Source organism: Rhagoletis pomonella, unplaced genomic scaffold (assembly GCF_013731165.1).
Source record: "Rhagoletis pomonella isolate Grant_MI unplaced genomic scaffold, Rhpom_1.0 Rhpom_scaffold_00012, whole genome shotgun sequence".
In the NCBI taxonomy this organism is placed as follows: domain Eukaryota; kingdom Metazoa; phylum Arthropoda; class Insecta; order Diptera; family Tephritidae; genus Rhagoletis; species Rhagoletis pomonella.
In genome coordinates, this window is record NW_023458566.1 from 25041586 (window position 1) to 25054873 (window position 13288).

General features: G+C 33.5%; 1 protein-coding gene across 2 annotated transcripts in view; it reads left to right on the forward strand.

Annotated features, from left to right (window-relative positions):
• LOC118748196 (neurotrophin 1) overlaps nucleotides 1–13288 on the forward strand; it is a 62429-nt gene that overhangs the window by 26312 nt on the left and 22829 nt on the right. The window lies entirely within an intron of this gene.

Here is a 13288-nt window from a genome sequence, read left to right on the forward strand (position 1 = left end):
AGCAGCAGCCCGTTATCGGACGTTTGGTCATGGAGGCGGAATTTTCCGATAGCGGGGCAGCGCTCGTATGTTATCTCCAAGCGCTGCTAGAAGATATCATTGGATGCCTCGTCCTTCTCTTCCATCGGGACATCGGCACATATGATGCAAATTATGGCTAGACGTTCGTCAACTAGAGTGGAGGCCAGTACTCGACGACGGAATCTCCCTCCCCCCACAAATCCAAGACCGAATTTGCGCTCTTTTACGGAACAACTGTAGTAGACGTCGCAAGACTCCACGCTTACCTTGCCCTGCGCCGTCCATCGCATTTCATAGATTTCTGCTATCAAAAAGCTTCTCATAAATAAAACTTGTCCAAATGCTTAGAAAAATCTTTTACCGCCAAATATTTATTTTTGTTACTTAATTTAAGGGAGATGGCAATCTTCTGGTTTGAACCATTAGTTTTGATTTTCAGTACGACCAAGTTTAATCAAAATATATGTAGGGTTGGATGCTCATATGCACCTAAAAAGTGGTGTTTAAATTGAGTTTAACGAAACTTATATCCATGTTTATGAGTAGGGTTTAACGTTAAACTCCAAAATGGCCCATGTCACTTCTGAATTCGACCATATTTACTTACTCCTTATTTGATTTTTGGAATTATGACATTCTTCCAGCAAACGAGCGATAAACAAACAAAGAATATCCTATTTTTCACGCGATTATATGGCAGCCATGCAGATTGTCAACAATTTTCTATCCCAGCTGAGGCGGTCATCCATCCGCAGGCAACTAAGTTTTAGCGAGAAACAAGTTTTACTTGCCACTTGAGTGTAAACAAGTAAACAGTAAAAGCGGATACCGGCCACATGCGCTAGCGAAATCGTAATGTCGTTTGACCTTTAAAAGTGAAAATATTCACAAGTGTTGTTTCTTCAACAATGTATTGAAGTTTGAAGAAAAGCTCTAAGTGCTTGCATCACAAATGGAGGCGGCAGTTATAACCACCTGCTTCTCAATTGCCTCCGCTACTGGAAAAGCTGCAATCGCTGCATTTAATGAAAAATGCCTTTTCACGACAAACGGCAGTTCGTTTGCCTCGCAAATACTTCGACCGTAACAACTTGGACGCTAAAACTTTCAATATGACGATGAGCATCACTGCTGGTTAGAGAAAATGCATTTTTCCGAATTAGTGTTTTTTTTTTATTACTATTATTGGCATTGTCTCGGCAGAGGAAATAATTTGGAAGGCATTTTGTGTGCATACATAAATGCGAAACCTTTATTTCTTCACTTTTTGCGTCATAATTTTCGCATCTTCTGTTGATTATGAAAAAATTAAACATAGCTCTTAAAAACACCAGAAAACTTATAAATTGGTTAACAAAACTAATTTTCTAATTGACTATTTCTAGAACATTAAATAAAGAAACCCGAAAACTTGATCTAAAAATGATGGGAATTAACATTGAGGAAGTGAGCATAATTATTTAAGTACTTAGGCATTCAAATTGACGATCAATTGGAGTTGAATGACCACATTGACTATATAGTTGGATAAATTGCTAAGATCGGGCAGGCATATTAGCAAGAAATACAAAAGTATGATCTATAGATCTATTAAAGAGCCGTATTTTATATATTATTTACCCAACAATTTTATTTATTGCTAACGAAGCGCAAGTAGATAAGCTACAGGTTATGCAAAATAAGGCTATGAGATTTATCCCAGACGTGCGCTATGAGACTCCCATAAAGAATATAAACGAAACTATGATTAGTGATAGAACTTTTTAGTAACCCTGCAGTGAAATCCCAAACTAGTCAGGAAAAATACTAGTTTACAACTAGAATTCCCTGACAGAAACCGAACTAGTTCGAAAATGACCAAACTTGTACCAAGTACAAAACTATTTATTCATGCCCTGTTTTATTTGACTTCGACAGTTTAATACGATAAAGTACACAAAATATTATAACTTTTTTATTTGGGTATATTGTAAACCATTAAATTGAGTACTTATTTGATTATACCAGGCCTGTTAAATAATGATTAATATTCATAATGACTATTAATTAAAGCATGTTTTTTTGATAACCGTTTAGTGGATTAAATACCGATTAATAGTTACTCTTATAAATTTTTAAAAAGACTGAAATGTGCAAAGTTAATGAATTTAATTTATTTTAATACTATATAAAATATTTTAATTTATTTTAATTTATTTTATTACTGAAGTATTAACTGATGTATTAATTTTATTTTTAACTAAAATTTTTTCCTTTGCAGATTCAATATTATTAAAAAAGATAAATATTTAGTATTTATTGTTCCTGAAACCTTTTACTTTTTATAAGAAATGTATTTAAATTTATGATCGAAAGTTGGAAATATTTATGTATTTAGTTTTGCTTTTAATTAATGGTCAAAAAAATTTACACCAATTATTGGAACATCTGAGGCTGCTAAATAACAATGTGTGATATATTAAAGTGTACTTAATCAAAAGATTTTTATAGTATATTCATGAATTCACTTTTTTGAAAGTAGTGGTTTTGGTCGATAATTGGACTAGTATTTTTCTGGCTATTTTCAACTAGTATGATACTGGTATATTTCTGACCGAAATCTGACAATTGCCATCTCGTAGGACATCCCCATGTTAAAAATACCAGTTGGTTGCATGGAAAAAAGATAGTTGGCTGATTAGTTGGGCATGTGGTTCATACTAGTTGTGAAGTAGTTTACAACTAGTACATTTGACTACAGGGAAATTATCGATACTAGTACTCATTTATAATAGTACTCTAAAAAAGAATCGATGCCAGTACTCATATTTGCAAAAAAAACCATCGATAATACTCGTACTTCCAAGTATTGTTAGGGCAAACGCGAAAAGTTAACAAAAATCAGATTACTTCGTGTACATATACCTACATATGACCTCTTTGTTTTTGTAAATTGAATAGACATTGCTTTTAATAGCTGAAGTCTGATCTAACAAGCATTTATAACGAAGTTTTTGAAAAGAACTTGCAACAAGGCTTATTTGACGCTTTTAAAGGCAACTAAAGCCATTGTCTAAAAAAAATTTAAAGCTCCCTTTCACAAAAATTTTCTCCGAAAGCGGGCTGGATTTCGAATTTAAAACCAAGGTAGGATACATTGGAAAACGAAGGCTCCGTTATTCTGGAGAATTTCCAAGTTATCGAACCGAAGACCACCCTCCTAACCCATTCCTTACACTGGCGCAAGAAAAAATTGGTGTGTGCTTTTAACCATACCCACTTGCCGACACGTATTTCGACCAACTGAATCCGAATCTGAGGCCCATTTGACTCGTTTTTGCCTTTTTTCACAATTTCCGCAATTAACTCCAAATTTAGGAGGTGTACGAGTCAAATGGACCTCAATGCATGTCGATGTGTGGGTCTGGTTAAAATACTACTTTTTTCTTGCCAGTGTTATCGAAGGTATGACAAGAGATTCGTTTCCCAATTATTTAAGAAGTTTTAACCGAGCCAAATGTCCATGTGACTGCTACCTCTTCTTCTATGTTGTATAGAAATTTCATTGCGATTACCAGTAGCTCACCAGAGTGACAGTATTGAAGTAAATAAACATTATGGGGTAATTTTTAAACATTATTCAATGTGATTGAAAAAAAAAATTTACTTAAACAAGTTTTTAAAACGTCGATACTTTTCGGTATTCGCGATATTTACTTAGTACTTGTCAAAAAGTATCGAGTCCTCGATACTACTCAGTACTCATGAAAAGTATCGATATTCTCTACTCGGTACTCGTATCGTTTTATCACTAACTATGATACAAAGATGGTAGGTAATTTCATTTATTGGCATTCGTTGCTGTTGCCGACCATTTCACTTTTAACAAATTTATGACATTTAACTAAAATATTGCTACCACATTCACTAGCAGCAAAATTTTTGTTTCTTAAAAAGGTAAAAGAAATGTTTGAAGTTAGTGAAGTTGGTTGAGAATATTAAAAGAAAAGTCTTGCGCGTTTCAAAACGGCAAGAATTCGGTACACCTGTGCAAATATTTTTAAACCTATAAACGATGTACCGTTATCCGTCAGCTTGTAGCAGTAGCGCTTTTTGGATTCTCGGAATTTTCCAATAAAGATGTGGCGCTGCTAAAAAATTTCCTACATATACATACATACATAAGTACATATAAGCACGAAACAACATACATATGTATTTGTGACAAGCATTATGCACATAAGAGAGAAAATGACTGCAGTTTCATTTGATACAATTTTTGTTTATAACAAATAAGAAAATCTAAGTTCGGGCCAAGCAGAACATTAAATACCCGGCGCAAGTATTAAAAACACTTAGGTCTCTCTGCGGATTTGAATTTATGCGGTTTTTCAAACCCTCTTTTCTCTGTATTACATGTTTTTTGTTTGTAAGAGACAATGCTTTTAAATAATAAAATATTAATAAAATAAGTATTTTGTCTTTGTATTCTTACATAATTCATATAGTATTTATTGTGGCATTTTTTTTTTTGTTTTTGGTTAAAATACAGATCAAATTTTATTTATTTGATTAATGTTCAGTTTTACATGGAATAATAAGTGTTGAGTAACTGAATTTATGCGGTTTTTGAAAATGCTGGAATGCATCCTCGGTTTTTGTATGAAAGTAAAGAACTTTTTTTACGCGGCTTTTTTTTATGCGGCTTTCTGAGGAGCGCATGTACCGCATACAAAAATACCTAAGTGTATATGTTTTTCGCCTTTCCGAAAACTCCCGTGGATAGTGGTTTTACCCCTATTTTAAACATTTTTGATAGTACCTTCAGTTAGATATAATGAGATTAACTTATATATAGTCATATGTGGGCGGTATCACGCCCATTTTCCAAAATTCCAAGTAATGTTACTTCTATTCAAGGGATTGTTTGTAGTATAACTTTTGAGTAAATTAGCGTCCTTAAATTTCGAAATTTCGAAATATCGAAGTTTCAAGAATTTCTGAAATTTACCGTTATATGAAAAGTTGGGGTAATTTTAGTCCTATTTCAATAATTTTCGATGTTTTGCTTTTATGTGGCAAGAACAATAACCATACCGACTTTGGTACAAATTGGTAGAACGGCTACCATGCACTATTTTGCTTTATTACTCAATTGTTAAGTTGAAAAGTTGGTCTTATTGCTCAACGAGAAATGAAATAAAGCAAGTTTTTGCAATATATCACATTCAATTGGGAAATGACACAAATTTGCGTTATTGCCGTTTATGTTCTTTCACTAAATAAACTCATTTCTTGTGTACTATGAATTTTAGTATTGGAATGCAGAAAATACTTCGATAGGAATGTCTTCGCTATTTCTAATGTGACCAGGTTCGCTTCCTAAGTCTTTCGATTTACAATAGGTGAGAAGCGTCTACTTTATTACATACATATGTATGTATGTATGTAAGTACATATGTATGTGTTTATCACGCCGAATTTAAATGTGGCATGCACGTCCAAAAACAGGAAACCTAAACTTAACATGATGGGCTAATTGCTCATTTGCATATACATATTTACGTAAAGATGTACGCGAGTTATGGCCATTTTTCGATAGAGATGAACGACGATAAGCTATAAACCAATATAAAACGGAAACCTAAATACAAAAAAAAAGAGAAGTGAAACACCTAAAAATCCTCATAAAAGCGATTATAATAAGAAAGAACCCTTAACCGCTGCTACTATCAAACAAGTTATAATGTTGTCAATGAGCACTACATTGTAAAAACAACAATACGAAATCAGAAATCCGAGACGCGATAGGAAAAGTTGACACAAATTTCAATTGCTTGTATGTATGCATACATATTTACAACAACGTTCCTTTGCTAGCACATCCACGCAAAACATTTGCAAGCAAGCAAGCAAGCACAACAAGCGAGAGCGGGTCGGTCCGCTTTTACAATATGGATTAAATAAATCGATAAAAGAGTTCTACGCAAGAAGTATGCATAAATTAAATTTTATTAATGGAGAAAACTAAGAAAGTTGAATCTCATTCACCTTATTTCAGCTTTTTTGTTTCATATATATATTATGTGTGTACACACATACAATCAATTTATTTTGGTCATTTTAGTATGTACATATGTATAGCTATGTATGTATGTATGTATACATAATATACATACCACCTTTTTCTAAAGCTATTTCTCCTCACTATGCAAATTAATCACTTATCATTTATTAAAATACACAAACAATGCTGGAAGATTTGCAGCGACAATTCAGTTTTTTGTCTCCTGCAGTTTGAACAAAATCAGTTTCCTATTCAATATTTCTTCTTTTCCTTACTGTTTCTTCCGTAGCTTTAACTTTCTTCAGCTATTTTTTTATCTTCTTTCACTCTGTATTCCATTGGTCACACTTCCCTTCACATTTTATTCAGGGAATTTCTTCAAAAGTACTCGTATAAAGTTGAAAAATTTCTAAATTTCCACAGTTTTCAAATGCGCCCAGTTTTCAAGCGTCGTACCACTTTAAGCTCTTTCCGCCAACTGAATTCAGTGCTGTGAACTCAATGCTAAGTAACTCCAAGCTGTCGGTTGTCTCATATCGTTGTTGTTGCCAACATCTGGGAAATACATAAATACGTTCTTACTGATATTTCTTACGAACATTGCCACTAACTGCTAATCTACGAAATTTAAGTAACAAGCAGTATGAATTTTTTTAAAATTATTTAACTGTTCCTAAAAATGAATATGTAAATGTCAAAAAAATACATAAACTTTATTTCCATGTCAGAGCATTGAATTGCAAATCCAAAAATGTTAGAAAGCGCCAAGAGAATGTGGCTGACCTGAACAACTAGTTGTAGCGGAAAAACATGCTCCTCAGTGCACTCTCCATGGCTCTCACCGACAGTATATACATACATACATAAGTATTAACACTACTTACCAACAACATAATAGTTAATAAAAATGCAAACCATTTTTTCGTATCGTTTTATTTTTTATTGCCGATGGCAGTTATGAATTTTCACATAATATTAATAGTTAATTCCAATCGTGGCTTACATTTTCAATGCGTCACATTTTGAGTTCATTGAACAGAAGAACTTGTATAAGTCGATTTGTGCATGCAAATGTAACAAGCGCCAAGAGAAAATATCCGTAAGCAAGGCAGTGTTTTACTACTGGGTTGGTGTCAACATAACTGGCCAGCAGTGTTTGTTTTTTTTTGTTTTTTGGGGACAAGAACTTTAAATCTTCGAGGGGCAGGTTTATTTAATAAGAATTCTCTTGAAGAAATCTTTAGTTTGAAGATTTAGAATTTTTGCGGTGTTTTGAAGAGAGTTGTCACCTGTTGAAAAGTTAAATCCAGATTATTTAATACGTTAAATGAATTATTATTTAAAGATGGGTATCAATCGAAATGGGTTTGAAAAATATTTATTTCTGAACTATATTTAGCAGTGTTGCCACGTGTTTAAAATAGTCAATGAAAATATGTATCACAATGTCAAACGAAAGAGGTTTAAAAAGATTTTAGTTTGAAAATACTTTTAAAGAGAGGCATCCTCCCTGTTTGAAAAGTCGAATTTATTCAAATTAGACACAAGTTTAAAAAAACAATATGAGAGTAAAACGAAAGAGTTTTAAAAGTTCTAGTTTGAAAATATTTCTATTAGCGTTGCCACCTATTCGAAAAGTAATGTGTCTCTAAGTAAGTATGTAAATGTATGCTCCTAAAATTTTTTGTCGAATTCAAAAATTAATTACCAAATAAATTACTTGTGCAAGTAGATATGGAATAAGGTTTTATTTTTGAAAGTTAGAACTTTAATTATATTTACAAGGACGTATGTATATATATCTCGTCGCCTAACAACATAAGCAAGAGAGCTATATCTTTTAGTAGGCTGAGGGACTTATAAAAAAATATGTCGAATTTCGACAATTCGGCGATGCTGGTCAGTTTGTATTTTTTGTCAGAATGCTATGCAAGCAAAGCAAGAGTGCAATTTTGAGTAGTAGTTACCCTGCAGTGAAAAGCCAAACCAGTTAGAAAAAATACTAGTTCATTAACTAGTATGTGCCTACCAGTTCTACAATTTCCAAGAACTTAGGCAATCAGCGACATCTGCCTTTGAATTGCCAAAGCCAAAAATAAAACGCAATTAATTGCTTTTCTTACAAATGTCGGCTGTGGCGTCACGTGGAGACTACTGGTTCAGGTTCTGAAATCGCAGGTTCGAGGCCGCTTGCAGGTGGTTAAGATTTTTAAAGTTAAATAAATGTAAGTAAAAATAATTTATTCAATTTATATAAATAAATAATAAATTTGAAAATCTAATTGCATTGCAAAAAAACATTTAGGAAGAAATGCTTGTGCTATAAAAACAAAGAAATAAAACAAAAATATTTTTTTTTATTAAATTTATAAATTACAATAAACAGCCTAAACAAAAAAATAAATTTATTAAAAATAAAAATAAAATAAAAAATAGAAAATAAAAAAATTTTCCCTGCGCCAGGATTTGAACCTGGGACCTCAGGCTTACCACGCGAGTGCTTTGCTCTGTCGGCCATTGTGACTGCTGGAGCGTCGCGAGCAAAAAGGCACACTAATGCTTTTCACGGGGCATGAATTGTCAGACTACCTCATCAACTGGTATGATGCTACTAGTATTTATACTAGTAGATGCTGATGCATAGCCTGACAATTGACATCTCGTAGGACATGGCAATGTTAAAAATACCAGTCGCTAACATTGAAAAAGGATAGAACATGAACTAGTTGAGCTGAAACGCAAACTGGTAGAATTCTAGTTCACAACTAGTAGCTTTCCCTGCAGGGTAATGCAGTTATTTTACGTTCACTTTGCCGCCAAATTGTTAAAAGTATAAATTTAACTTTTTCTAGTGTTAATTTCTCTGTTTATTTTCGTTGCATATTTGATTTAAATACCACGTGGATATGTACACAAACAATTTTTTTTAGGAGAAAACAAAACCTTTTATTAAACTTAACCATCCAATCAGCTTTAGTTAAATATTTGAATACAATAGTAATGGTATCTGAAAGCATTTAAAATGGAAAAAGGGCCCTCAAAAATGAAAATAAAGTCTGCGGGTACTATTTCCGTGGCTGCTAATGCACTTAATAATTTAAATATTAATAATTAATAAATATTAAGGGCTAAATTTTTCAGGGAAATTCTTTCAGGTATTTCCCATAAAATTTCGTGGTGGGGATAAAATGAAATATATTCGTCGAAAAAAAGCATCCTAGTATATTACACACGATCTTAGAAAGTGACACAACTCAAAAATTGGTATAATGCAATAAAAATGTACACAGAGCTTTTATTTACCTTTAAGCAAAAGTTAGAACATTTTTTTTATTTGTTTAAAAAACCTGAGGTAAAGTCTGCCTTGCCCAAATAATTAGCATGCGTTACGAAATAATTTTTGCCATTTTCTGACGAACGAGTAATTTTGAGTTGTGTCATTTTTGAAAATCGTGTGCGATATATAGATTACTGTTGTACTACAAAAGATTTCTTAATCTTACTATACCAATGCATTGATTAATAAATGAACTGAAATGAAATTATTATCTTCGGCATCTTTTATTTCTCTCTCACTTGGCAACAACTCAATCTCTCTTCTGAGCGAACTTCTGTGTGAAAGAGAAGATTCTCATTGCCAGACACCATTTCATTGCACAGGACCACTGGTGGTCCGTGGACCATTGGTTGGGAAGCATTGCCTTATACATACATACGTTGCGCATTTTGACGACGCATAAAAGTGGGTACAACTGTTTTTCTTGCACGAGAATACAAGCACGATTACGTGAAAACGGCTGTAATACTCTATTGCCCTCGAAGCGAGGTGTTCGCATGAGTTGCACAAATGCTGAAGCCATGAACTTGCAGATAATTGAAAATTATAGCAAAAGAAACAACACAAGCACCACTGCCGCCACACTTCTCGACTAACTCCTTATCATCCCGCCATACAATTTGTGTTGCCCGAAGCTTGGTTTAAGACTTTTATGCTTTTATGTGGAATGTTAGTAAAAATGCATATTTAGATGGCCTGACTAAACAAAAATTTTTCCCAAACACATTCTGATTAATCAGAACCTGAGTAATTACTGTTTAAGCAAAACAAAAAAAAGCTGAGTTAATTGATATCTGAGCAACTTTTTTTTAATTTCCATCAAGGTTGCTTTCAAAGCAAATACAAATTTTCTATATCATAATATAATCAGAATCAGTTGATAAATTGGTTCGTTTTCTTTTAATGCATTTTTCTTGTTTTTTTATTTAACTTTCTAGTTTATTCTTACATTTGATAAAGTTTTGATTTTCATCATTGTAGTAACCTGTGAAAAAGGAAGCCACAAATAAGCCTCGTCCTATTTCAAAAGGAATTTGTTAAAAAAATTCAGTTTTCATTCATTCAGTTTGTCGCTTAAGGCCCGTCCACATAAAACTTTGGCGTTGCGTTGGCGTTGGCGTCGCTTCAACAGCTGACTATGAATACATGAATTCAAGTGCAGCCGTCCACATAGCCAAAATTCGGCAACGCTCACGCCAACACAAAGCAAAAAGATGGCCAACTCTCATCTTTTCGCGTGCGTTGCTCGTCAGCTGTTGCAAATAAATAAAATTGTGTGAAATATTTTCCCTTTTTAATCAAGTGCAGGCAAGAAATATCGTTTTTAATGCAATTATTGATATTAAATATTAATTTATCTGTCGTTAGTATGTTAATTTAGTCACCCAAGCATTCGCTGCCAAGCGTTCATTGTAGCAATCATTCTTTTAACGTGCGTTCTGTCAAACCAACGCCAACGCCAAAGCCAACGCGAAAGTCCTATGTGGACCGGCCTTTAAAGCTGCATAAGGCGATTTTCTGGGCGATTCAACATTGCTCAAGTGGTGATTCAAATATCGCTTGCCTTAAAGTAGACAGCAAGTCAACTTTTGCAAGCGATTATCGCCTGCAGCTTTAAGAATAAATAGAAGAAGTAATTCTTTAGTAGATAAGCAAGATTTAAGTGAAACCTATGATGAACTTTTTGAGGAGGTGGAAGTCGAAGGCGCCGAAGATTAGTCGATCGTTGATTTTATGGAATCTTTGGGACTTGTTTTGGAAAAGAAAAAAATATTGCTAAATTTAATGAAATTTTGCAAATACTAGGCATTAAATCAATTAAATTAGCTAAAGATTTTTGAACGCAATCGTCCAAAGATAAGAAATTAAATGAAATTCGGCCAGTTTTTGAAAATGAATTGCAAAAGCAAATATAAAGCTGCTATAGTAACGCTGTGGTAGCATATGGAATACCAATCCCTTTCGGTGTCATGAGCTTTACCTATGGTCTTATTTCCACCTGTGACATCTCTGCCAAGCATGCGTAATCTTTTTGTATGACCTTACGTATGCCAATAAAAGTTCTTATACGGAAACTCAAGAGCACAGAAGTGCATTTTCTTTATAGGAAGGCCAAGAATCCTCGCTGTCCCATAGGATGAAAAGTTTTCCGGTACATTGCTAAATGAGTAGTGTGATCTCTTAAGTATCTTTCAAATGAAGCAGTTGATATACCTACGGTGATCTTTCCTTGTTAATTTACCACTTTTACAATTCGTGGTAAAATTTATGAACTGATTTCAGGGTAGATGCAAGACCGCATGATCGTGCTTGAGGGCGCCAGAAAAACATAACCCCATCCTTCATTTAGACATCTGAAAACTAAATACGTATAACTTAAACATAGGGCCAAAGCAGACCAACCACACGGGATTTCTATAATTTTCGGCTGCAGCGCCATCCATTGGGCTCATTTTCTGCAAAACCATTGCTTACCATAAAATAAATACGTGTTATGAATTTCAACCTTAACTCCAGCGGCACTAATCAGGTAAATTTTTATCAGAAGAATTTTCCATCTTACAGGTATATAGCTCGCATTTAAAATTTGAATGAAATCGGTTAATAAAAACGATTTTTATAAATAACTCTACTCCAGCACCACCTAGCGAGTTTTCTAGTAGCATGTAATTGGACCATATATGTATGTAAGATAACCTCCAACAATCTGACGGAACTCTATTCAGTATTTTTTGAGTTTATTCCGAACAACGAAAACAGCTATCATTTTACGCAAATAGGTATGTTGATAGGACAGTTTATAGCGAAACTCGTAAAAACAAAGCTCCATTCTTTATTAAAAATTAAAAAAAAATTCTTCAAAATTTTCACATAAATTTTACCTTACTGAAAATTAAAGACAAAGTTACAATAGCTCAATGGGATTTAGAAATCTAGGAGAAAATGGTTACCAATCGAATGAATGAATGTATATCGATACAGCCTTTCCAATAATTACCACTTTTCGCCATAACTACGGTATTAATAACATATGGAGCTGTGTAGAATTTCAGGACGTTAGCGTAAGCAGTTCCAGAGATAAGCTATATGAGAAGTTCAGTTTGTATAGAAGGAAGGAGCCACGCCCCCTTTCCTAATGCATTTGCAATATATGCATTAGTGCTAAGCTTCAGTTCCCCAGCGTAATTGGTATTAGAGATATAATTGTTTTTTTACGTTATAGTCTGTATAATTTTAATAGTCTGTAATTTTAGGAATATCCCGAGCTACATACCGAGTAAATTTTTGGTCAGAATATCTATTTTCAAGGTGTTGCCAAATATGAACCAAGTCGGTGCAGCCGTTTAGTAGTTTAGTGAAATACATTGTAAAGAGAACTGTATGAAATTGTAAAACGTGACGTCTCAGATTTCTTAATTTTTGGCCGCTACAACGAAAAGTTTTAATTTTTTTTAGCGAAAAACCTTCCACACAGAAAAAAAAATTAAGTTTGTGGTTATATCAAGGCGAAATTTTGAGAACGGTCCGTTGCTAACTCTAAATATAAACAACGACGCACTGGAAAAAGTTGATACCTTCAAATACCTAGGAATAATGATCCACGATAAACTAAAACAAAAAAAAAAATGTATTCTACATTTCCAATTAGAGCTCTAGCAATATGTACATCGGTGAAAACTGCATTTAATTCCATACATTAGCTTTTGCGTGATGCGCTTACAAACATACAGATAAACATACCAAAATTTTAGATTTGGCTGATCTAATAAATCCCCTATTAATTTTTCTTTAACATCTATTATGTACAGATATCGGACTGTGGCAATTTTATTATTCTCAAATACTCTCGTTTGATACCCATATGGCAACACTTAGTTTATATT